Here is a 27,288-nt window from a genome sequence, read left to right as displayed (position 1 = left end):
CTAAGGCCTGGCAGTAAGAGAGACAGAGAGTAGTTCATTAGAGGAATTATTAGCAGTTCACTATGGTTGGAGCAGAAAAATGGCTGCAGCAGTAAGCAAAGGTCTGAGCATGAAAGACTGACAGGCCTGGAATCGAGTTACAGATTTAGCAAATGAAAATACAGTTGCTAAACCTGATGAACACTACCTTAGCCAGGTGATCAAGGTCTGCATCGACAGTGGTAAGTCATATGGACAGTACAGACCCTTAATGAGATGTGCTGAGAATGGCTCTTGACCTCTGTGGTCTTCCTCCCAAAAAAACAATACCCCAGCCTAATCACGAGAAAAACATCCGACAGGCTGAAGTGAGGGGCATTCTACAAAACCCAAGACCAGTGCTCCTCAGAACGGTCAAGGTCATCAAAAACAAGAGAAGTCTTAAAAACTGTCACAGCCAAGAGGAACTAAGGAGACTTGACAACTAAATGTGATATGGTGTCCTGGACAGGATCCTGGAATAGAAAAGGACATTGGGGGAAAACTAAGGAAATCTAATGAAGTATGGACTTTAGTTAAAGATAATATATAAATCTTAGTTCATTAATTGTGACAAATGTATCATACTGGCATAAGCTTTTTTTTTTTTTTTTTTTTTTTTTTTTTTAGAGATGGCGTCTTACTCTGTCACTCAGGCTGGAGTGCAATGGCACAATCATGGCTCACTGCAGCCTCGAATTCCTGGGCTCAAGTGATCCTCCCACCTCAGCCTCCTGAGCAGCTAGGATTACAAACGTGCGCCACTGCACCAACTTGACGTAAGATATTAGTTATAGGGGAAACCGGGTGCGGGGTGTGTGGTAACTCTGTACTATCTTTATATTTTTTTCTGTAAATCTAAAATGATTCTAAAATTAAAAGTTTATTTAAAAATGCAGGTTGCCCAGTTAAATCTGAATTTCAGATAAACAATGATTTTTTTTTAGTGTTAAGTATATCCCATGCAGTATTTGAAGCATCATTATACTAAAAAATTATTCAGTGTTTATCTGAAATTCAAATTTTACTGGGTGTCTTGGCAACTCTGCCTTGAAAGGGGTTTACCCTGAGAACAGTAAGAAGGGCAGTGATGAGCTACCGAAGGTCACAGCCAGGACGGCACATGATGTGCCACTTCTACAGCAGATGTACAGGTGAGGAAACTGAGGCTCGGTGATTTAGCCAGTCTCCCCACTAGTTCAGTGGGGAAGCAAGGATCTGAACATGGGCCTGCGTCACCCTAGGCCCGTGTCTGTCCATTACACCTCCAGACTTCACAAAATTTTTCTTTTCTTTTTTTTTTTCAACTTTTAAGTTCGGGATACACTTGCAGGATATCCAGGTTTGTTACATAGGTAAATGTGTGCCACGGTGGTTTGCTGCACAGATCATCCTATCACCTAGATATTAAGCACAGCATCCTTAGCCATTCTTCCTGCTTCTCTCCCTCTCCCCACCACCCCTCGGCCCCGACACGCCCCAGTGTGTGTCATTTTCCTGTATGTGTCCAAGTGTTCTCATCGTTCAGCTCCCACGTATAAGTAAGAACATGCAGTGTTTGGTTTTCTGTTCCTGCATTAGTTTGCTGAGGATAAGGGCTTCCAAATCCATCTATGTCCCTGCAAAGGACATCACAAAACTTCTTCCAGAAACATCCACCTCCATGAAGAAGAGCATAAATTCGCCCTTGTTGGCCAAAAAAAAAATGAAGTCGGGGGTCAAGAGCACATATTGAGCCTGGAGGACTCCAGTAAAAGCAGGCAAGTACTCCTGAGTACTAAAACACAGGGCCACACTTCCTGCTGGCCACCAGCTCTCCGCGGAGGTCTCCCTCTCCCTCTTCTCTGCCTTCACCATCACAGTCAAACCAAGGATACTCAGAGCCATGAACTGAAATGTTGGAAGGGGCCTTAGGAGCCATTCATTCATCCAATATCCCACTTAGGGCAGGATTCCCATCCACAGTTGTCACCATGAATGTCACCTCCCTGGCTTGGCTCTTAGCTCTTGGCTCCTGTTTGTGGCAGTCTTTTCTCACCTTCAGTTCCCTGCTTCCAGTCTGTTCAGGTGTCAGAAAGCAGTTCACCAAGCAAACTAGACCTATGTGTTAAGTAAAAGTCAGAGGTCTCAAGCAAGGGCCCAGAAGACTCTTCCGTGTAGAAAGAGAAACTTTGTAATGTGTATTCCTGCTGCTCAGGGATGTTTGGGGCTTACCTCCTCCCCACCTTGTTCCAAATAGATGTTGCTGCTTTAGACCTGGGTTCCATAGCGATGAAGTTAAATAACTGCATTTAGCTCAGCACAGCCCAGGAGTTACATTAGCGTATTTTAGTAGCACAAGGGAGAATACAGAGGATCAACAGAAGGGTGACGTGTGCTCGGCCGGCAGAGTCTCCTGCAGGAAATTACTGACGCCAGCCAGCTGCTCCAGGCCCCTGTCGGGCTGTTTCTCCTCCTCTCCTATCTCTCAGGGGATGGCCGTCCTGCTATGGCTTGTCAGCTCTGGAAGACAAAGAGGGTAAAACTCTCAGTCTGCTGAGTGCCTGTCTCCAGCACGTCCCCTCCAGAAGCCACCGCTAAACACAGCCCTGCCAGGGGTGGGGGTGGGAGGAAGTGTCCAGCAATCCTCTTTTCTCTAGAAATGGGATTGGAAATGGGGTAATCGTCTAAATGGGCAGTCCTGATGAGTCGATAAGCATAACTCCCATTTTATTACGGTGATGAGGCTGCCTGGGCGGGCGTAATCCCTCTGCTGGGCTCCAGGCGATTGCCAGGCAGCCAGCCACTACCCCGCCTCTCCACCGCAGCTGCATTAGTCTGATGGGAAGAGGCTGAGCTCTCCACTGGACTGCATTTCATAATGGCATTTAAAAGTATGGATCCCGGGTCACGCCAGAGTCCAGGACACTGTTGGCCAAACTGCCTCTCCCCCTTCATACATGGTCAAAATGCAGGGCTATGCTCAGCCAGGTAAGATGAAAAAAATGTCAGGGAAGATCCCAACTTAAAATGGATCAAGAAAATATGATATTAGGTTGGTGCAAAAGTAATTGTGGTTTTTGCCATTAAAAGTATTAGCAAAAACCACAATTACTTTTGCCCTAACCTAATATAATGGAAAAACTGTGGATTCTAGCACCCAGCAGTCCCACTAACTCTCTGGGACCTCTATTTCGTCATCTGCATTATGTGATTTGCATGGTTCTTTCCTGCTCTCCCACATAAATTCATAGATTCATGACTCTCCAACCCAGCCAGGAATTCCACCCTTATAGACTAATTCCTTTGTGTTGTAAAGGCGGTTTTATCTTTCATACCTCCCTATTGAAATTATAATTTTCTACTTTATTAATGCACACTTTGTGGGAGAGGAAAACCTGTTAGTAGCTGGAAGCGAGGACCTGAGGGAACAGGACAGGCAAAGGAGGAGTAACCAGGAAGATGCAAGGGGTTCAGGAAGGGAGGTGCAGAGACACCCAAGGCCATGTCATCTGAGAATGGGTAAGGTCTGGGTAAAGGGCTGCAGATTAGGGCAGCTGGTTCTACCAGTGGAGCTCAGGGGCCTACAAAATAAATCATATCATGTGTGTATATCTCACTCCTGAAATGAGGCTTCATCTTTACCCTATTCACTCAGGTACTCACTCACCCATTAGCCAGGAGGCAAAGAGGTACAGAAAAATTAAGACTGCTTTTAGGGCCAAGTGTGGTGGTTCACACTTGAAAGCCCAGCACTATGGGAAGCCAAGGTGGGAGGATCACTTGAGACCATGAGTTCAAAACCAACTTGGGCAACATAATAAGACCTCGTCTACACAAGAATTAAATAAATGAAAATTACCGGGGTTTGGGGTGGGTACCCATAGTCACAGCTACCCAGGTGGCTGTGAGGTTGGAAGATGGCTTGAGCCCAGGAGGTTGATGCTGCAGTGAGCTATGATCATGCCACTGCACTCTAGCCTGAGTGACAGAGAAAGACCCTGTCTCTAGAAACACAGACAGACAAACAAACAAACAAAAAACTAGACTTGGATCCTAAAGCTGGGCCCTAGCAGCAGTGCCAGTATTTAATTGTCATATGACACTGAATAAGTCATTTGCTATTCTAAGCCAGCAAAATAAGGCTAATGCCCACCTTGCACACTCCATGGGCAGGGTTGCCACCTTGCACAACTCCGGGGGGTGCCATGCCCACAGGAGTCTACATGAACTGAGCTCACCAGACCTAGGCAATTCGCAACTTGCACAGCCAAATGTAGCAGTTCGACTTGTAGTTAAAATGTCAAACGACATAAGCTACATTAGCCATGAACACTATTAACACAGCAGTATTATTATATCGGTCACATTCTAGAAGAGGGTGCTAGATATATAAAACACATATCCTTGAAAAGCTGAAATTTAGTAGCATCAAGTTTTACATTCTGTCCAATTCAACGATTATATTACCCTAGTGTTATCTTTGTCATTCAGACTATAGGAAGCATTAAAAAGAATAGGAAAATAGGTGTGGCTCCAAACCTAGGGTGAGGCAAATATTCGTCCTTATGCACAATGTATCTCCCTGGTCCCAAGCCCACTTTGCCCTTGGTACTATCAGCCTCTCGAAATATTCTGAGACACTCAGGGGATCTCAGGGAAGACCAGCCACCATGATGGACATCTCAGATCAGGTTAGGAGGACCAGAAATGTCCAACCCAAGAGGAATTTCCTTGGATGCCACAGCCTCTCACACACCAACTCACCATCAGGTCAGGGCAGCATGTCCTGAAAGCACCCTCTCCTACTGTTATGCACTGAATGTCTGTGTCCCCTCCAAATTTATATGCTGAAATCTAACCCCCAATGTGATGGTGTTTGGAGGCAGGACCTCTTTGGGAGGTATTCAGGTCATGAGGGTGGAGCCTTCATGAATGAGATTAATGCCCTTCGAAGAAGGGGTCAGAGAGCTAGCTTGCTCTCTTTCTGCCAGGTGAGGATACAATGAGAGTCAACTGCTTGCAACCCAGAGAAGCCCTCACCAGAACCTGATCATGCTCTCAGACTTCCCAGCCTCCAGAACTGTGAGAAATAGGTGTCTGCCATTCATAAGTCACTCGGTCCAAGATACTTAGTTATAGCAGCCCAAATGGACTCAGATACCTCCCAACCTTCCACAGGCCACTTTTGCCTGAGAAAGGAAAAAAACCACAGATTTGTGACTCTCCAACTGCCCACTACTCCACTGACTCCAAATCCCCTCTGATTTTTCCTCTGCCCATTGGTGAGGTTCAAGTCAGGCAGGTTAAAAATGTTAAAATAATGTAAAGTTCCTTGATCCCTTGCTGCCCTTCCAGGAGGGGGAAAATGGAAATGGAGAATACTTAAATGCATTTGTTCCCATTTCTCCATTCTCATTCACTGTCCTGATTCCCATCATCTGCATCAGATGCCTCCTAATGTGTCTCCCTGGTCCCAAGACGCGTTACCCTCCACACCTCCACCCCACACGCCTCTCAGAGCTTCTGCTCTAAAACACAGCTCTTGGCCAGTCATGTCCTGGGTTGCAGGCTGCACAGTGCCCCTGTACCCAGAGGGCACCATCTCAGCCACAGGCTTGTTCCCAACCTCACCTCTACCTGCTTCCTCTCACATAACCAACATGGCAGCCCCAAGGAGTGGCTCTCTGTTTCTAAACAACCCTCATGTATCTATTCATTCAATGCATGTTTACTTGAGAGTCTAAGGTGCATGGAGCCCTGCACTGGGCACTGGAAATGTAGCAAAGGCAAACCCAGCCAGGATCCTGGAGCTCCCAACCTTCCAGGGAAAACAGACATCAGTCAGATAACCACAAAAATAAATGTGTGACTACAAACCGTGATAATTGATAAGGAAATGTGCTCTGAGATGTACTAGGCAGAAGGGCTGAAGCAGTCAGGGGGATCCAGGGAGGTTTCCCTGAAGAAATGATATTTGAGCTTACACCTGAAAAATGAGAAAGGATGAATTAGGTAACGGGGGTGGGAGGGGAGAGTGGCAGCAATAGGAGAAAGCTTTCCAGGCTGAGGGGCTGCCTGGGCTGGGGGCCTGTGAGCAGACTGCTGCCACTCGGGACAGGGCTGGGGGCACTGGGAAGGTCTCCAGGGGCCAGATGATGAGAGGCCTTAGATGCCCTGCTGAGGATTTGAGTCTTTATCCTAAGAGAAATTAGAAGGCATTAAGAGGTTTTAAGCATTGGGAGGGAGGTAGTTTGGGGACCGTGTGACATGAGCAGATTCCAGCTGCAGTGAGAAGGGGCTGGAGGGCTCAGGGTGGATGTGGGAGGTCCATTGAGGAGGTAGGTATTGCCTCCAGTCCAGGCAAGACACACGGATGCCAACTTGGACTGGGAGCTGAGAACGGAGCAAATGAACTGACCAAGTCAGTTTACCAAAGTAGATGGATGGGTGGTGCCATCTGGAAAGATGGAGCACCAGCAGATGATTGGATTTGGGTGAAAAGATCCTGAGGTCTGTTTGGGACAGAATGGGTCTAGGGAGCCTTTAAAGCTCCCAAGTGGAAATAACAGTGGCGGATGGGTCTGGGATGGAGACACACATTTTGAGAGTCATCTGCACACAGACTGCAATGGAAGATATGGACATGAACCAGATTTCTTTATATCACACTTAAAGCCACCTCCTCTTTCCAGTCACTCCACCTGTACCTGCCCCCATGCAGGGAGACAGGTCTCTGCTGCCTCACAGTGACCCCATAGGCCTCTGTATGAGCTCTTGCTGCTATAGTGCCTCTTATATATTGTTTTATGGCCACTCGCTTACATGTCTGTTTTCCCCACTTATGATCCAGGAACTCCGTGAGGACACAGACACATGGCTCTCCTCCTGATGTCCTCAGCACACAGAGCACGGCCTGACCCTTTTGTGAGCAGTAAGTTTTACAGGCCCACTTTTCTGACCCACCACAAAGCCCCAGTACAATGTTGTTCTAGAAAGAGGTGAAAATGCTGGCCCAGACCCAAGAGCCTCATCTAAAACCCAGTCTCAGAGTCCTCAGAGGGGAAACTATCTCACTTCCACATAGAAACCAAGATAGGCATTGAAGAATTTTTAAAAAAGAATGGTATTGATGTTTCCCCACTGTTACTACAGATAAGCAAGCACTCAGGGAATTTAAGGGGGATGGATTGGCAGGTAGAGAAATGGGTAAGCTCGGTCCTCAAGGAGCTTCCAGTACCATCTCTTACTCAGAACTCGCTGTGCTCATTATAAGTCAAAACAAAGTTATGTGTATTTCATGCTCAATATCTACAAAAAATCAAAGCCTCAGTCCTCAAGGAGCATATAATTTCAAGAAAATATAGAACAAACATAGATGAAAAGTTCACTCTGTCAATACACACAGAGCCACCCCTACCCTCTCCAGTGCCTTTTTCTAATTAGAAAAAGGTACCTTTCCACTAGGCAGACACAGCACCTCAGTCAGCAGGATATATGACTGGGCTGGATTCTGGATTTAAGCCCATGTCCCCCTACACTGACCTGACATCTTTGTGCAGTGCACAACCTGCACAACACATATATGACAGGAGTAGCAAGTGCTGATAACAAGGAGGGATCCATATAGGATGGATGAACAGAGACTAGCTAGAATTGATTGGGTAAGAACAGAAGAAACTACTACAAGGAATGCCAGAGGTATATCCAGTGACAAATCAGATTTGACCAAGGCAAAGGGTACACTTGATGGAGTAAGGAAATGAGATTGGGAAGCTTAGTTGGGGAGTAATCAGGGAAGGCCTCAAACACCAAGCTAAGGAGTTTGCACCTGACCTTGCAGGAATTGACCCCGCCTAGGGTCATTATCCTCCTTTCACCAAAGTAGTGCCATGGAGCCTTGGCTGCCAGGATCAATTGTCACCAAAGAAAGTGCCCACTTTCACCCTGAAGGTCATGAAAGATACCACGTAACAAGAAAACAACTGAATATCTTTGTGCTGACACAGAACCCCTAATAAGGTCCAATCCCTTGCATTTGTAGTCTGCATAAAAATGTATGTTTTATGTCCAATATATTTATTGTTACAATAGTCTCCTTTGATTAATAGGATAAGAAAGCAGGGCAATTAAGGACCGTGGTGAAGGTCAAAGAAAAAATCCACGGGGGCAAAGCCGTGACTTGAACCCAGGTCTTTCAATCAGAATCTGATGCTCAAGGGCACTCAGCCTCCCTGCACTTGCCTCGGCAGAGTCCCTCTCTCACCAGTCACCACGCTGACTACTTGAGTTTGCCAGCCCTGGGTCCTTTCCAAGAAAAGACAATGCTTCCAAACAAGCAGTAGTGACATTGATTATTCCAAGCCAAAGGCAGGGGATTCTGGATCATTTCCTTAAAGTACTTGCTCAGCAGCACCCGGGTCCTCACCCTCACTGCCCCTGGTCCCAGGAAAGATATGTACAGTGCTTCATTTACATGAAGGGGAAAAGAATTCCCTGTGGATTTTTGCAGTCTCATTTCCCTAGCTTGTCAAATGCCAGCAGCAAGCCAGTCTGGCTGCATTGTTAGCTTGGTTGCATCTTATTTTTGTAGTGTTTTGCAGATTGCAGCAGCTTTTTTTTTCCAGCTGGGTGAAAACATGTCACCTTTAAGCTTCCTGGTGTATCACTCAAAAGATTTTCCTATTCTCCTTGGACTTCATAATACAGAATTCTCTTCTGCTATCACAAGCCATTTTTTTTTCTCCAGGAAAGAACATAACATTTATTTTTAACACCATCCTCCAAGATATGTGATCAAAATGTAATTTTTTAAAAAACAAATAAATAAAAGACTTTCCAATATGTCATGCAAAGCATAAAAGACATGCTGTTCAAAAGCTAAATTTCAGTCATTGCATTTACATTCCCTTTTTTTTCTGCTTCACCCTTTTGTTACTAAGGAAGTCGGAATGAAAGGGGATTTGTCTCTTTTTCTCAAAAACCCATCTCTCGCTGCTAAGTTTCTCCACACCTGAATTCACACATCTCCCACATCATGATAATTACCTCCATGGTAACCACTCATGACATCACAAACACAATGTGATAGCAGAAGAAATAAGAGCTCCTGAGATCCTGTTGGATACAAATGCCCTGTACGACCTAAGGGCCTCCACAGCAGGAACAAAAGGAATTTTGTCTTGAGATTTTAGCAGAAAAGTAATTTTTGAAATCTATTCTTGGATTTGGACGTTTATTGGATTTCAAAGCTTCTTGCTGCCCAGGAGCTCGTGAATATGGTCAAAGGTCTGTGAAATTTCCAAAGCAGTACCACAGCAGATGAACCTGAAAGCAAACTGGAGGGACCAACAGAGTCCAGCCTATAGACATAAATCCTTAACTACACCTAGACCTCACTGTCCTTTCCAATGGTCAAAAGAAGGGCTCTTGAAATGGCTCCACTGTTTTATAGAAAACAAGGTGTTCCTAAGAAGTCTTTTTCTCCTATCTTTTTCTTACCCAAAATAAAGGAATGGCCCAAACCTCAAGCCAGGCTTACCAGCTATAAACAACTTGGTGGTCAGCAGCCAAAAGAAGAGTGGACACGTCATGGTCATGTGGCACGTACACTCTACAAGTTTCACAGAGAAGAATGGAAGCACTTGATTGTTCGACAGAGTGGGGAGATGTGAGAGGAATATTAACATTCACTTTCCACAGGCATTTTTTTCTGCAAATGGCACTGCTTTGGGACTTAAAATTTTATTCCAAATACTATTTAGATGCATCAGGGCTCTCAAAATATGGATTTCAAGTTGGAGACATCAAAGTGCATTATTTACTAAAACCACTGCAGCTTTTCCCCCCTCTCCTTTCACAAGATGCTATTGTAAATTCAAGCTGCTTTAATCTCGGTGATTAAAAAAAAAAAAAGAAAAGGAAGAAAGAAAAAAAAAGTGCAGCTTGAAGAGGAACTGAACTCACAATCTGGGAGCTAGAAAGTAAATATTACCCAGAGAGTACCTCACTTTAATTACTGGCCCGAACATTGGTTTCAATTTACATGTGTCTTAATTAGCCACGGAAGGGTTCACCTATTATTCTCTAAATACAAAACTTAAAAAGCAAACAGAAAATAGGGAAAGAAAGGCTTATTTAAGGGTCTCCAAGGATTAATCTTTGCATTCTTCTCATTTTTTCCCCGAATTTGGGGATAAAATTTGTCGCAGGGAATTTGATCTTATGGAAACATAGAGTTTGGTTTGTGAACACAATCTACTTCTGAACACTATTTTAGCAAACAGAACTTTAGAAGCATAAGGCTCTAGCAGAGGGCTATACAGAATTTTGCATAAACTAAATAACGACTGTTTCCTCCTGAAATGCAGGAAATCAAGCTTCACGGATACGTTTGCTGATTGGGTGAGTGAATGAGTGAGTGAATGAGTGAAAACTCCAGGCTCCTTTACTCTTCCTACCTTTCTTTAACATCCTTAAACTTTTATTTGAATTTTTTAAAGTTTGTAAATTGTTTTGCTTGTCCATCTTGGACTGTCAGTTTCTGCCACCAAAAAAAAAAAAAAGAGTAAAATTAATTGTAATTGACTTTAAGTTCAAAACTGTGTCACACCAGATTTCGAAAAAGTTGCATTCTCAAAACAACTAGGCATTAACAACTAGGCTTAAAGAAGCCTTAGAATGGCTGTAACTAGAGAAAGATGTGTGGCTGACTGATTTACCGAGGACTAACAATGACACTTGGGGATTAAGCATTTCTGGATTATGAAGACATAACCTTTTTTATTAAGTCTTGAGCCCCTGACTCCAACTCCACCAACCAGCCAACAGTTATTCAAGCAGGTCCAACGGAGTTTCTGCACTGGGCAAGGAACTCTGTTAAATGCTTTGGGGGATAAAAAGAGGTCCAGTGGTGTGGTGGCTCACACCTATAATCCCAGCACTTTGGGAGGCCAAGGCAGGTGGATCACTTGAGCCCAGGAGTTCGACACCAGCCTGGGCAACATGGCAGAACCCTATCTCTATAAAAAGTACAAAAATTAGCCAGGCATGGTGGTACATGCCTGTAGGAGCTATGAGGGAGGTTGAGGATCACTTGAGCCCATGAGGTCAAGGTTGCAGTGAGCTGTGAGCATGCCACTGTACTCCAACCTGGGTGACAGAGCAAGACCCTGTCTCCAAAAAAAAAAAGAGGTCGAGTACATGGTTGTTAAGAAGTTAAGAAGTTTGTTAAGGGAGGTAGAACCTCTATAGACCTATAGCAAGTACTTGTTCTAAGGACCGGGAGACCACTTCTAAGTTGGGGGACAATTATGGGCTCTACAGAAATGATAATAGTCAATCTGTGAGGACTGAGCAAGAATCAATGGAGAGGTGTAATATATGCACTGTCCCCAAGCCAAAAGCCTGGTATATATTTAGAATAATGAGTACAGGACTGGTTTTGTAGAGTGTCTGCTGTGGCCAGAGTGTGGAACAGAAAGGGGACCTTGCAGGTCAAAGCCATGTACCCAAGAGTGGATAATATGGTCAGCCTGTGATCTCAGAATCTGTGTAGAAGTGAGAGGAGAAGAGGAAAGGAGTGACAATGGTGTATAATGAGAGTTCAAAAGGAGACTTCTATAGCTTAAGATAGAGATAATGTTACTCTAAGTGTCTCTGGCAGGAGCCAAGAAAGAGAAAGAAGAAACATAGCCTACTATTAAGCTGTTGGGCTCTAGAGCTTACCAAACCTTGCCCTGTTGGCCTGGAATGAGTTTACTGGGTGCTCCGTAGATGCAGTGGCTCTCACCCAGTAGCATCTCAAAGGTACTGCTCTGCTTCTAGTAGTTATGCCAATCATGACATAGTAGAAAGCACTGGCAGCTGCTTCTCAGATGGCCACAACCCCAAGACAGCATGTTAGGAACCACTCACCTATCAATCCCAAAGTCCTTAGGTCTTCAGCAAAGCTTGGACCACTTGGCAAAGTCTTCTGTCTCCAGAGGAATGATGGGAAAAGCTATGGGACAAAAATCAGGAGAGTGGTGCTGGCTGATCCTGGCCTGGATATTGACTCCCTGGGGACTTCAGGTGAGTCTCTTCCTTTCTCTGAGACCCAATTTCATTTGTTAAATGAGGAGGTTGGAACAAATACTTGCTTCTATGTCTTGTATTCTATGAGTTGGGATCAAGTGACTGTCCCAAGTTCATGAAGCTACATGGAAGTGAGATCCTAGAACAGATCCTGTGTCTCCTGACCCATCAATCTAAAGTTCTTTCCATAATGCTGGGCTGCATGAGCAGATGTTAAGGGTAAGAGGTAACATTCATTGAGTGGATACCACATGCCAAGTGCTCTCTCTTGTGTGTCTGTACTATATCTAGTTAGTTCTTCCATCGTCATTTGTGTTAGATAAAATTTTCAAATCATTTTACAGATAGGAAACAAACAGAAAGATTAAGTCAATTACCCATAATCACACCATTAGTAAATGCAGAGCTAGGATTTAAAGTCAGTCCAATTCCAGAACCCATTGTCTTCATCTCTACTCTCTACACAGTAGAATAAGAAGGAGTAGCTCAGTGACATAAAGGACATGGAACCTTAAAACAGAAAATATGGCAGTCTTTCAGACGTGAATTCACATTGGAAGTATGCGAGCTTTCTGAAGAAATATTTTGGTTAGTGTTGCTTGCCTGCACACCTCCCCACTGATGACCACATGAATAGTCCCTGAGGGATCATTTGAGATCCAGTGGCTTTTAATGTGGTCTGAATGGAGTATGGATAATGACCATATAGAAAATCAGGAGGCAGTGGCCTCCTGGCTGACTCCTCTAGCTTATAAAACAAGGAAAACCAAAACCACCACAGATTATTTTTACTACAGAATAAAACCCAAGAGGAATCATCCCATTGAAATCTTTAGGGAGCCACGCTGACATCACCCTGAGGCACACACACAGGCTCACCCAGCAGAATACAACTTGGATTCACAACTATGCCAAGACAGACATTGTTTTAAGTAAAATAAGGGGAGGGAGGACTTAAAACTTCTTTCAGAGGCCTATATGACATGATCTCTATACTTTCTTTTACCTGTAATATCTAAGATCTTTCTTCTAGGAGAGTGAGTTATTTTTGAGCAGATTTTTCTATTGCTAATAAATATGTGTTAGTATGACAGAAAGAACCTTGGATGAAGACTAGTGACTGTTTCTAGGCCAGCTCTTTCACCAGTGGCCTCTTGACCTTGGCTGGTCGCTAGACTCTCTGGAGCCCTAGTTCCTCACCTGTAGAGAAGGGATTGATCTCTCTGAGTCAGCCAAGGACCAGGAGCCCTTGAATTGTGAATTTTGCTAGATAGATCCACCAAACAAAATTGTGATCCATGGAGATTAAATTCAAGTAAGAACAAGAGGCAGTGCTCCTCTGGAAAAGAAATTAAGTTCAGATAAAAAGCTATGCCTTTCTCTGGTTCTGGAAGCTTGGCTGGGCCTGACCTGCTGCCAAGCCTTGGGGGCTCCTCAATCTATCCACACAGCAGGGAGAGCAAAAGCTCCCTCCCTGGGAAGCTGTTTGCATGAAGCAAAGCAGTGCAATCCTCCTTGACCTCCCTGGAGGGAAGGTTTGCCTCCTTCTCAGGGAGAGTTTCCACAGTAGAGATAGTAGAATACAGGACAAAATGAGCTGGACTGGATAGACAAGGCTGAGAGGAAAGCCACATATGAGACCACTGGATCCCTCTGGGATGGGGACACAAGCCTCCTTCATGATTCTGCCTCTTCAGAAAGTGGGTTTTCCCATAGCTCTGCCAGAAAAGCCTTTGTCACATTCTTGATGCTCACACACCCAGATGATGACTGTTTCTCCCTATTCTTCCATTCATGGTTGCATTTACCAAAATTTATATTTTTTCTGAGCCTCTAGGACCTTTCCCATGCTGTCCTACAGAAGCAGATAAGCTTTATTCAGTATTATCTGCATTGTGTAGAGTTGGGTACTTCAAAAGGAACTTCACATTTCCAGCTACCCTGTTGTGTCTCAGGATAATCAAAAGTATTCTGGAATTTTTTCTATGCATTTAAATTTTTCGAGTAAGGTGAAATTGTCAAACCCATTCTAAGGTGGGAAAATGAAGCATGGAAGAGTTGGGATTTATCCACAATTACACACGTAGTATGTGTCATGCCAGGATTTGAAGACAGTCAGTGTGACTCCAGAACTCATTCTTTTTTTTTTTTTTTTTTTTTTTTTTTTTTTTTGAGACGGAGTCTCGCTCTGTCGCCCAGGCTGGAGTGCAGTGGCCGGATCTCAGCTCACTGCAAGCTCCGCCTCCCGGGTTCATGCCATTCTCCTGCCTCAGCCTCCCGAGTAGCTGGGACTACAGGTGCCCACCACCTCGACCAGCTAGTTTTTTGTATTTTTTAGTAGAGACGGGGTTTTACCGGGTTAGCCAGGATGGTCTCAATCTCCTGACCTCGTGATCCGCCCATCTCGGCCTCCCACAGAACTCATTCTTAACCTCAACTCTCCACACTACATAATACAATAAGAGAGGGAAGCTCAATGACATAGGGACACTGCAAATTTACATACAAATGTATTCACATATATAGGTGTGGCTTTGTTTCCTTTCTGTGTGGGGTTTGCATTTTTTTTTAGGATAAATGGGATCATACACTAGGTACTGTTTAATGAATTGCTTTCTCATATAACATATGTCTTGAAGATATTTCCATGCAGTTTTAGAATACATCAACCTTATTTGTTTATAATCTCAGTATATTCTACTATATGGATATTTATTTAACTTTCTTCCTACTGATAGAAAATTAAGTTTCTATTTAATTAAGTTTCCAGTTTTTCAATTGCAATGCTTCAGTTAATATCTGGTACTGTATGCAGACATATGAATATTTCTGTAGTATAGATTTTTAGTAGTGAAATTGTTTGGTCAAGGAAAAATGCACATTTTTGTAGTAGATTTCTGATAGGGTTTTGCCACCTTGGCTAAGGTCACAGTTAAAGACACCAAGCTGATGTGGACTCCAGAGACAGACATTATGGATGAGTATCCCTATAGCTTACACATAGTACCTCACATATTCCAAGGAGCCTTTACATATATTAGCTCATTTACTCGATAATAAGTTATGAGAGGCGGCCATTCTCATCTTCAGATAAAGAAACTGAGACCAAGCAAAACTAGAGAGATTTGTCCAGGGTCAGTCTGTGAATTAAAATCAGAGTTAGAACTAGAAAAAAAAGTCTCATTTGTATTAAGGCTATTTCATTAAAACCACATTGGTATAATAAATTGCATACAATAAAATGTTTGGTTTGTGCTTGGCTATTAGCATATCCATATATACAAGTTTTTAAAAGTAGACAACATGAGCACAGTTGAGCATTGCAAGTTGTGAGGATAGAAATGTACAAGAGAAGATGGGAGTTGTTTTCCAGTTTGAAAGTACTATGATCTTATGATCCTAGAGAAGTAAATAAATAAAATGAAGAGAAGAACTCAGAAAGAAAAAGTAAAAGATACCAAAAAGGGTGGTTGGGATGGGAGAGTCTTACAAAAACTGATCCCAGGAATCCTCACAGAGAGTTGCAAAAAAGAAGCCCTCAGGACATACTAATGTCTTGTGAAAGCCAGAGTAACCCAGGCTCAGGCTTCTTGCCTAAAAACAGTATATAACCTAGAAATTTCTTCTCCAAACCCACAACAGGAAAAATGACAATTACTTAATCAACAGAGAATCTTTAGTAGAATCCACCTCAAAGATAATTTACTCCAAGTAAAAGATTTTACAGTTAAATATTTCTTATGATTGAACAATAGGTATCATTAGATAAAAGAATTTTGAAGAGGAATGAGTAAGCTTCTCTGCAGAAATGAATACAGAAATCTGTTCTTGATCATCTTGATCAGAATAATGACAGAAGGAGGAGGAAACTGTAATGATGTTTTGATAAACTTGCTCAGTCAGGTGCCCTAACATTTACATGTACATTTCAAATAAGGATTCTACAAGGACTTAAGATACCTCCTCTCAATAGCTATAAAGACAGCCTGCCCAGTCTCAGCTCCTTTCACTTAGTTAGTATGCAATTTATCTAGAAATTGTAACTCCCCTCTAGTTCTGACTATATAACTTGCAAATGAGATAAATTAGGACACAAAGACAAAGACTCATACTGAGTAGTGTCTTCAAAGATGATTGTCTATCAGTACCAACAAATGCTTTTGAAAACATAAGCTTTCTCTACTAACTGCTCGTTAAGAAAGAGAGTGAGCGACACACACACACAAGAGAGAGAGGGAATGAGTCCATTTAAGAAACATATATTCTGAAATCTATGTGGTTCTTAAGGAGAAGGTCTTGGATTATGAGAAATAGTTGGCAAGAGATTGCACCCTATTACTGCATACCACTGGGAGTTTGGGCTAGAATTTACAATTTTGGCTTTACACAGGATACTCAGTGTCCTGGCCACCCTGCATAAAAGATTGGCTGTGGATTTTGCCAAGGACTTATTCACATTTCAGCTGACCAAGATCTTCAATAATCGTCTGACTTCTAAACTACTCATTCTGAGGTCTTCTGCAGCAGTCCACGGGAAACAAAAGCCTTCATTTTCATTTAGATTTCTCCGTTGACTGGCTCCAGCAAAGAATCTCTTCTCTCTTTCCCTCTCTCTCTCTCTCTCTCTCTCTCTCTCTCGGGATTCTTGATAAATATGTAGCTCATAAGGAGAGCAAGCAAGGGGTTCAATCTGTGACAGGAAGGAGAGGAACTATGACACCTTTGTAGGACTCTCAACAGATGCTCACTGCACAGAGGGCTTGAAGGAACTATGAGATTGTTGTTGCTGTGGCAACCACGCATGCCTAAATGAACAACAAAATTAATAGTCTTAACAGCCTTCGGTGGCATCAACAGGATGACAGCACTTCCTTTACTGGGAAATGTGTACCCTCAATAGTGACCCCACTTAGGTATGGTGCTCATATAAAGAAAAATAATGTTTCATAATAGCAAACAAATAGAACAACCATCATGTGTATGTGCCACACAAACTTCTCTAAGCCACAGACAGCAGCCATGTTACTCTGTTTCCCTGCTGAAGTTAAGAGGCACTTTTCAAATTCCCAGGCCTTTTTGTGGCATTCTATTTAATTTCATCATGCTGCTGCTAGTCTCCTGTTGAGCTTTTGTTGTGAGCCAAGAAGGCTAATGGAGAGCTAAGGGAAACCAGAACTAGACACAAAGAGAAAAAAAGGTAAAATTAGCTGAAGCCCATAATTGGACTCTGCCTGACCTTGAGGAAGGCACAATACATGTTAATTAAGCAGACTAATATGTTGCTAGCTGGAGGGGCTATTCTAGACAGCAGAAACAAAGTTTAAAACAGGTAAGAAGTTTTTTTTTCTTTCTTTTCCTGGGTTGAGGTTAGTATTCTGGATTTTTCTATATATTTAAAATAATTAGATAAATTTTATCCTTGGGTAGAAATAGGAAATAGGAAAAGAAGCTTTCTTAAGATGTTAGATATTATTAAAAATCTGCTGGGCCAAGAAACATTTTTAGATCATGAGAACTTTTTGAGAAATTGCCCAGTTACTGCTCTATTAATTGAACTGTACAATGAACATATTTGTACCTTTCAAATGAGTGTAACATTCGGATTCAATTTTAGGCAGAAGTTTCACTCCCCAAATGTTTATTATTATTATGACAGAATTAGAAAGAAGAAAATATTTCAGGTTAAATAATTTGTCCAAAGTTCTGGGCAATGCCTACATTGGGAATTGAAACCTTTGTTGGAAAATGTGGACTTGGACATTAAAGCCTGTACTAATTGAACGGGGTCAAATGAATGGGGTAGCTGGCTTAGAACAGAGACAGGGCAGCTCCAGGGTCAGACATCCTAATGCCAGTCAGTCCACTCAGAAATACACTCAAGTTTGCCAAAAAGAATAAGCAAAAATATATAATAAGCTCCATGCAAACCCATCACAGCTCAGCGTATACACAAGACTGATAACAGATTTGAGATTTCACCTTCCTTCAAAAAGAATGAAGTGCACACCTATGCTTACAAATCCCACGTAGCGAATTATCAAAAAATGTTCTAAGTAGATTTTTGAGCACTATAGAATATGAGTTAGAGTCACACAAGTATTGCTGTTTATGATGCTACAATATCAGCCTGATGACATGTTAATTTTGCAAACAAATAGGCAATAGTAAACTGCATCTTTATTACACAAAATCTAAGGAATTTATGCCTTAAACACTGTCTTATGAAGTTGTGAGAGTTGTACATGGGAATGAAACTGTCATCTCAAAAGTTCCCTCTCCTCCTCACCCCCCAATAATGACCTCCTACTATTATAAACCTATAGTAAGTTTTATAGAACAGATTTAGGTGAGAATACATTATTAAAAGTAATTATGTATTCAATACTAAAAATCTCCCTTTGACAATGTCCTATTTCTGAACTTGAGTGCTGGTTACATGGGTGCATTCACTTTATAAAAATTCATCAGAGCCAGGCACAGTGGCTCACACTTGTTGTCCCAGAGCTTTGGGAGGCTGAGGTGAAAGGATCGCTTAAGGCTAGGAGTTTGAGACCAGTGTAGGCAACATGGCAAGACCCCATCTCTACAAAACAAAAGAAAAAATTAGCCAGATGTTGTGGCACCTGCCTGTAGTCCTAGCTACTTGGGAGGCTGAGGTGGGAGGATCCCTTGAGCTCAGGAGGTCAAGGCTGCTGTGAGCTACAGTCACACCACTGCACTCCAACCCGGCTGACAGAATGACACTCTGTCTCCAAAAAAAAAAAGAAAAAAAAAAAAAAAGAAAGAAAAAGTCATCAAGCACCGCACTATACAATCTTCTGAATGTTAGACTTCAACAAAAAGTTTTTTTAAAAACCTTCTCTTGTTTCTGCACTGCTGATCTCAGATGAATTATACACAGTTAGATGTTGCTTTAGAAACAACACATTTATTCCTATCAATGTGAAGGTTAAAAAAATGTTTTGTAAAGTAATCATATTGTGAAAGTGCATCAAATAAGCTCATTATTTAAATGAATGAAAGATGTGAATTGTATCTCTGACTTGGCCACTAACTGGTGGATGAATTTGAGCCTCTCTATAGGCTTCAATTTTCTCTCAATTAAAAAGGGCTGGGTGAGCTACCGTCCAGTGTCTCTTCCAACTTCAATATACGGTATTAGGTAGGTGCAAAAGTAATCATAGTTTTGCAATTACTTTTTGTTTGTTTGCTTGTTTTTGTTTTGTTTTGAGGAGTCTCACTCTGTTGCCCAGGCTTGAGTGCAGTGGCAGGATCCCAGCTCACTGCAACCTCTGCCTCCCGGGTTCAAGCAATTCTCCTGCCTCAACCTCCTGAGTAGCTGGGATTACAGGCATCTGCCACCACGCCCAGCTAATTTTTGTATTTTTAGTAGAGACAGAGTTTCGCCATGTTAGCCAGGCTGGTCTCGAACTCCTGACCTCAAGAGATATGCCTGCCTTGGCCTCCCAAAATGCTGGGATTACAAGCATGAGCCACCACACCTGGCCTTGCAATTACTTTTCACGGCAAAAACTGCAATTACTTTTGCACCAACCTAATATTAGGTAGTAGGACAAATGACAAATGAGAATCCTTTAGGTGAATCTCTCTGTAAAACAACAAACCACTTCCTGGTTTATCTCAAGAATTTAAGAGGGAAGAAGGGTAGTTGGAGTGAGCAAAAGTCTGATTGTGTGATAACCTTGACTCATATGACTAGGCCTTGTTAACCACAAGAAAGCCTCAGTCTAGTCACATAATTCTGTAGTCCCCGCAAAAAGGAGAAGTTGTAAATTATTTCCTCCATTAAAGTCTGGAATCAGTAAGACTAGAATTAACCTTTTCCTGCCAAAAGAATTGTGCAGGGTTTTCAGTGGATCTAAGTTTAGTCAAAGGATCTCCTATTCCCCAAACACGTACTGAGCTCCTACTGAATGCCAAGCTTCCCAGTAGACACTGGGGATAAGATGGCAAGAGGGGCAGACTGGGTCCTCCCCTAGGAGCCTCTGAAGCTTGTGGAGGATACAGACAAGTAAGCAAGCAGTTACAGAGGTATTATATTGTACATGCTGTAAAGAGCGAAATAAAAGGCACAGGAGGGGCACATAAAGTTTTCTGGAGCAAGTGATGTCTAAATAATGGGTAAGAGTTAGCCACATAACTATGTGTAGCTCAATGCTAGGAGGCACCGCAGCCTGGAGCTGGCTCTGAAGTCAGGCTACTTAGCTTCAACTCCCTGTACTTAATAGCTGTATGAGCCTGGGTAGGGCTCTTAAGCTTGCTGAGCCTCAGTTTCCTTATTTGTGAAACGGGAATAATTACAGTGCTCATAGGTTGTTGTAAAGATTCAATGAAAGGATCCATGCAAGCCTTCCTTAGCACAGAGCATAACTACTATTACCATCATTACTGATAGTGAGACAGATGTGGGGAGAGGACAGGTAATATTCCAGGCAGAAGGCCTGTGCATAGACAAGCCCAAAGGGGACAAAGAATATGGCCATTTGGCATCCTGAAAGTCATCCAGTCCAGATGGAGAAAAGAGTGGGAGGAAGTGGTGTGATGAGGTTGGAGTGGAAGGTGGAAGGCAGGCACTGGAGGGTGAAAGGCCCTCTATGCTGTGTGAAGGGGTTTGGACTTCATCCTGAAGAAATGAGAAGCACTGAAGTCTTCTCAAAGGAGAGGCTCATGATGTTCACTCTCCAATTTATTAGTAGGGGAGAAGTGGGCTGCCCATGTAAAAAGTATTTTTATTTTACCCCAAAGCATTAAGACTCTGCATCCACTAGCCAGTTTCCTCTATAGAGGATAAGGTTCTGTTGGTCACTAACATCCAGGGATTCCCTTCTTTTGGTGCATTCAAGATGTTGGATGCTCGAATAACTGCAGTTAATTCAGGAGAGACATTACAAAAATAATGTAATTCAGCCTCAGAGATCCAGTTCAGAAAATTAACATACTATATCTTTTCATGAGCTATGAGTTGCAATATACAGTAGGCCTCTCTTGAGTCATTAAACTTGCTCTATTAGATTACAGAAAATCCCAGACAACTCACCCTGCCCTGGCTGGATTTTTGTAGAATGCAGATCTCTTTTTTCTGACAGGAAAAGCAAGCATGAAACATAGGAAGAGAGCTTTGTGTAGTATGGGGTGCAAGATACACACTTTCTGCCCTTTCTGTTTCTTTAAACCTGACCTCTAACGGAAACTTGAATAAGAACAAATCAAGGCTTCTTGAGATGAGTAAGTATTAGAGTGAAGTCCATATGGGATGGATGTGAGCACTGACATGATTCAACACTTATAAATGATCTGGAAGAACAAGCAAGCAATAAATCTCTGATGCAGTCAACCCTAAGCGCTTCTGGGTAGTTTAATGCCAAGTCAGCATGAACCAACTCAGAGCAGCAGTGGAGAAGAGAATGGCAGGTGTGATGTAAGTGTATTTGGAAGAGAACGGTCCACAGCTCACCTGTAAATGAACTACCAGTTACAACCCAAAAACAACACCTGGAATTATGGTGTGGTCCCTGTTAGTCTATTAAGGCCAGAAAAATTAGAGTATCATCGTGACAGTCACTAAAAGCAAAAGAGGAAGCAAACCACCATTCTTCAGCCCTCTTAACCAAAATGGAGGCACACCCACTCCTAAAATGCCATGTGGCTTTATGGCCATGCACAAAGAAACAGAAAGCAGAAACTGCTGGCACTTTCGCACATCTCCTGTTTGTCCACCACACTAGCTATAGTGTTTTGCACTCAACAACGAGACTTAAGTATCAGTAATGAATACTAGTTTGCTCATGCATTTAATATTTATTGCAAACCGGCTAAATGCAAGGCACCATCTTAATGCCTGGGAGCAATATTTAAAAAGGCGAAATATGCACACTCACCCTGAGTGGCTTAGTCTCTGGTAGATGTGATGAGACTTGGACATTATAACACAGGGCACAAAGTAATAAAAAGCCACAATAGAGGAGCAGATGAAGTGTTATAGGACTATCCTACACATATTTAAAGAATATTATTACGTCAATACATCATATATATATATATATATATATATACACACATATATATATATATGGTCTATTTTTATTAAGCACATTTGTTTTAAAGTTTGACCTGGACAGCGATGATCATTGTGATTATACTAACTGACAATTCTATTAATGCCCAGAGCCAGCAGCTGATATTGACTAGCAGGTCACAGTGGCAACAGGAAGATGAGAAGTTTCTGAATGGAGCTGCATTCCGAGGCTGCTAACAATAGTGGATATTAAGACAACTGACTTTTCTCTAATGGAGGAAGGTGGAAGGGAGAGTTTATGTAGCTTCCGAGTGAGATCCACCATCGTTTCTCCTGCCTATGCCCACAGGGCACTTGGTTTATCCTGCAATTGCTGCAAGGTGCAAGAGCCCTGCCCTAAAATACTCTTTAAAGGAGGGGAATAAAAAATAGTCTCAGGATGAAGTAGCTGACATCCTGTCTCTTCCCAAGTCAGCTTAGAGAAGGCATTTACTATATTAATACCAACAACACTGTCTTCCCCTTCCCCATACCACTCCAGAAGGTACACATTGGATTTATTTAGGAGATTAATTTTGTCTGTAGAAATACTAGTTCTCCCTAACCCTCATAATCAGAGTTCAAGGGAGAAATCAATAATACTGTAGTAAGGCTTGAGAGATAAATGTCTTTGGGAGCATGACATTTTCATACCTCCTAAATATTCATACCTCTAAGCCAAGGAAACTAGAAAAAGGAGTTTCAATTTTGCCGCTTAACAATGGCAACAAAAGCCAAAATTGACACATGGGATCTAATTAAACTAAAGAGCTTCTGCACAGCAAAAGAAACTACCATCAGAGTGAACAGGCAACCTACAGAATGGGAGAAAATTTTTGCAATCTGCTCATCTGACAAAGGGCTAATATCCAGAACCTACAAAGAACTCAAACAAATTTACAAGAAAAAAACAACCCCATCAAAAAGTGGGCAAAGGATATGAACAGACACTTCTCAAAAGAAGACATTTATGCAGCCAACAGACACATGAAAAAATGCTCATTATCACTGGTCATCAGAGAAATGCAAATCAAAACCACAATGAGATACCATCTCACACCAGTTAGAATGACAATCATTAAAAAGTCAGGAAACAACAGGTGCTGGAGAGGATGTGGAAAAATAGGAACACTTTCACACTGTTGGTGGGACTGTAAACTAGTTCAACGATTGTGGAAGACAGTGTGGTGATTCCTCAAGGATCTAGAACTAGAAATACCATTTGATCCAGCCATCCCATTACTGAGTATATACCCAAAGGATTATAAATCATGCTACTATAAAGACACATGCACACGTATGTTTATTGCGGCATTATTCACAATAGCAAAGACTTGGAACCAACCCAAATGTCTATCAATGACAGACTGAATTAAGAAAATGTGGCACATATACACCATTGAATACTATGCAGCCATCAAAAAGGATGAATTCATGTCCTTTGTAGGGACATGGATGCAGCTGGAAACCATCATTCTCAGCACACTATCGCAAGAACAGAAAATCAAACACCGCATGTTCTCACTCATAGGTGGGAATTGAACAATAGGAACACTTGGACACAGGAAGGGGAACATCACACACCAGGGCCTGTTGTGGGGTGTGGGGAGGGGGAAGGGATAGCATTTGGAGATATACCTAATGTAAATGACGAGTTAATGGGTGCAGCACACCAACATGGTACATGTATACATATGTAACAAACCTGCACATAGTGCACATGTACCCTAGAACTTAAAGTATAATAAAAAAGGAAAAAAAAAATTTTCACTGCCTAAAATACAAGCCCTCCTACCCCCCCCCGTTTTTTTTTTTTTTTTTTTTTTTTTTTGAGACAGGGTCTCGCTCTGTCAGCCTGGCTGGAGTGCAGTGGCTCAGTCACGGCTCACTGTAGCCTCAAACTCAGGGGCTCAAGTGATCCTCTCACCTCAGCTGCCCATGTAGCTGGGACCACAGGCACTCACAACCACACCCAGCTAATTTTTTTATTTTTTTCTGTAGAGATAGGGTCTCTCTGTGTTGCCCAGGCTGGTCTTGAACTCCTAGGCTCAAGCGATTCTCCCACCTCAGCCTCCCAAGTAACTGTGACTACAGGCATGTGCCACCACACCCAGCTAATTTTTGTATTTTTTATAGAAACTGGGTCTTGCTATGCTGCCCAGGCTAGCTTTGAACTCCTGGGCTCAATCCATCTGCCCACTTTAGCTTCCCAAAATGCTAAGATTACACGCATAAGCCACTGTGCCCAGCCAGCTCTCTTACTCTTCTCTGTATGCTCTGACACGGAAAACAAGCTTATGTTGCTAGCTACCTGTGCAGTTATCAATGTCCACCTCTTCATGAAACCTCTTTAATTCATGCAAATAAGAGATAGGCTTTCCCCATTCTCCATCATTTCCACCATTACATTTGCTTTTGCCTCTGCATGTGTTAGTGGCGGGAAGGGCATATTTATACAGCTGTCTCTCAGTTAATAGAACACATTTAACTGGGAATAGAGTTCCTAAATGTAATGCAATCACATTTCAGAATAATGCAAACTTCTTAAGATCATACAAATAATAATAATACAAAAATTTAAATAATACAAAAATTTTCAAGTATATAATGTTATTTTAAATGTTAGCAATGAAATTGATGAAGTAGTATCTATCTGCTAGGTTTCTAATGTACTAAGGTATATTTTTAGATGCTGCACAAGTTTTTTTTAAGTTGAAGATATAGATCCTATTTTTAAGAGGCTTATAATCTAGTTGGGAAGATAAGTTTTAAAATATACTCAAATTAAGTGTAAGAATTAAATATTAGAACAGTACCAAGATGTCTACTAAGTCCAGAGAGTTTAAGGGATGGAAAATAATGAGTGTAAATGTTAGACTTTATTTCAAAAGTGCTTGGGGTTGTTGGAAAATCACCAAGGCTTTAGGAATTTCTACCTTTCAGCTAGAATCACTGTGATAAAGGGTAAAGTTGATGGCACTACTGTCAAGAGTTTCAGTTACTGTGTTATGTTTGCAGTATTTTTAATTTTGTGCTTTATTCTAAACATAGTATGACTTATTAAAATATTATATTCTTCCTTATCCAAGTCCCAAAAGGGTTTCCACTAATTAATTAAAGAATTTCAACTAATTAAGGAATATCTGTACTGTTCAATTGTATTTCATCTGGTTTCTTTTATTTTAAGAATAGTTGACATGATTATTGCCTTCTCTGGGTTCTCTAAAGTCTATAGTAGGTGCTAAAGAATCACAAACACATTCTGTACCTAATAAATGAATAAAGACGTTGTTTGGGAGAAGTAGAGATTCCATTTTGTGGATGCTTTAATTAACAACTGAACTTGTAACTTTCGTTCAAACAAAATAGAAATCTTAATTGCTAACCAAATTAACTCTTAAACTTGAGTTTTAAAACGGCATAGTTTGGGATTCTTCGTTCTCTTTCCCTTCATCTCTAATATACAAAGAACCCAAAAAGGTATAACACCTAGAAAAGACAAAAATTGGCCGGGTGCGGTGGCTTACGCCTGTAATCCCAGCACGCCTGTAATCCCAGCACGCCTGTAATCCCAGCACTTTGGGAGGCTGAGGCCGGAGAACGGCTTGAACCGGGAGGCGGATCTTGCAGGGAGGCGCAGCTTGCAGTGAGCCGACATTCCGCCACTGCACTCCAGCCTGGGCGACAAAGCGAGACTCCGTCTCAAAAAAAAAAAAAAAAGACAAAAATCAAAGTTGAACATTTGGATTCAAATTGCAGAGGAAGAAAGGGAATATTTTAGAAAATCGCAAGGGATATGCCTGCTGTTATTGCTTTAAATCAGTTCGAGCACACACTGCATTTTAAGTAGTTGTTTGCCTGGTTTGTGTTTTTTTTTTTTATAAATAAACATAAAACTATAATCTTAAATGCACGGTGAGAACCCAGATAATTGCTTTTAGTTTTATAATTGGGAGTCGGCTGTGACTCAAAACAGAGAATCTGAAAGCTGCTTCTGGAGATGACACTATATGCATTCAAAATGATGCGGGTGAAGGACTTCCTGAGTGAAGCAACAGAGCACCTGTGGTCACTCCAGCCGTCTTTCCAAGCTTTTGTTTCATCCTTTGAGAGCTTCTAGAAACAGGGATTCAGATGTTTATATGTTTAGAAAATGCAGGATCAATTCTTTTGTTGCTAACTATAAAACTAAATTGTCCCCAAACTATTCAACTTCACACTTACATACATAAATTATAACATCATAGTTGAAAGCTTCTAAGCCTAATTACTGTGCCCATATGAAGATTATAATGCACCCCATTCTTGATTATTCGAAGACTAATTATCTAGGCCAGGCACTTAAGCTTGTCCTTATTCCCTTGGTTTTCTGCCATTTGGTTATTTTAAGGTTCACTGGCCTCTTCACATGCAGGGCAGAGGAAATAAAAAAAAAAACATGAAACTCAAATCGGTAAAATTTAACTTCCCACGTGATCTACTAAAACTTCTGGGATAGAGAAGGCAGATGAAATTAATGGTTAACATGAAGATGGAAGTTCTCAATGTATTTGATTTATTCACAGCGCTCTCTCGCGCGCTCTGTCTCCAGTAATAAGCTGACCAGATGTCTTGAATTAAGTACAGGTAAAATAGAACTTGATGTTGACTTTTTGACCTTCCTGTTTTTTCACTTGGTTGATGGATTATGTCTCTCAGCTCTTCCTCCCTTTGTCCTTCCTTCTCCCTTTCCTTTCTCACTGTTAGCAGGAGTTACATTCATTCACTAAATGACATTCCTTTTATTTTTGCCTTTGAAGGGGGGAATCCCTGGGATTTCCAGGCCTTTTCTATCACACTTTAGTAGCTTTGCTAAGCCAAACCCCAGTTCTATATGCTTATATGCTACCCCTAGTAGAGAACTGGTTACAGTCCTGTGACCCCTCCTGGGCTGCAAGTTTTATCATTTCTTTAATCCCCTATCTGAAATCTTGTCACATTAGCTATTTATGTAGATATTAAAATGACCCAATATCCAGCCACCCAGCTCTCTCTAACCCCGCTCCCACCATGTTCCTCTGTACATGACAAAATTCTTAGCCAACAGGATATAAATCAAAGCATTACTTGTTTCAGTTCTGCCTCCCACTCCATGGGTTGTT

The 27,288-nt window shown here is 41.9% G+C and overlaps 2 protein-coding genes and 1 long non-coding RNA gene across 11 annotated transcripts in view; 2 read left to right on the top strand and 1 right to left on the bottom strand.

Annotated features, from left to right (window-relative positions):
• LOC126943900 (metallothionein-2) overlaps positions 1 to 27,288 on the top strand; it is an 894,508-nt gene that overhangs the window by 374,612 nt on the left and 492,608 nt on the right. The gene's annotated exons all lie outside the window — the stretch shown is intronic.
• Positions 1 to 27,288, top strand: part of MT3 (metallothionein 3) — an 892,117-nt gene that overhangs the window by 393,357 nt on the left and 471,472 nt on the right. The window lies entirely within an intron of this gene.
• The window catches only part of LOC126943937 (uncharacterized), a 198,248-nt gene that overhangs the window by 106,002 nt on the left and 64,958 nt on the right, over positions 1 to 27,288 (bottom strand). For 2 of the 3 annotated variants that reach the window (XR_007721889.1, XR_007721891.1), the window contains exons 3-4: positions 11,914 to 11,998; positions 2,233 to 2,520 (exon numbers count right to left, since the gene is read on the bottom strand). This is a non-coding gene — a long non-coding RNA (uncharacterized LOC126943937). The remainder of the gene's footprint in view (positions 1 to 2,232; positions 2,521 to 11,913; positions 11,999 to 27,288) is intronic. The other variant, XR_007721890.1, reaches the window with a different exon arrangement.

Source organism: Macaca thibetana, chromosome 20, assembly GCF_024542745.1.
Source record: "Macaca thibetana thibetana isolate TM-01 chromosome 20, ASM2454274v1, whole genome shotgun sequence".
Taxonomy (NCBI): Eukaryota; Metazoa; Chordata; class Mammalia; order Primates; family Cercopithecidae; genus Macaca; species Macaca thibetana.
This window is presented reverse-complemented; position numbering and strand designations above follow the sequence as displayed.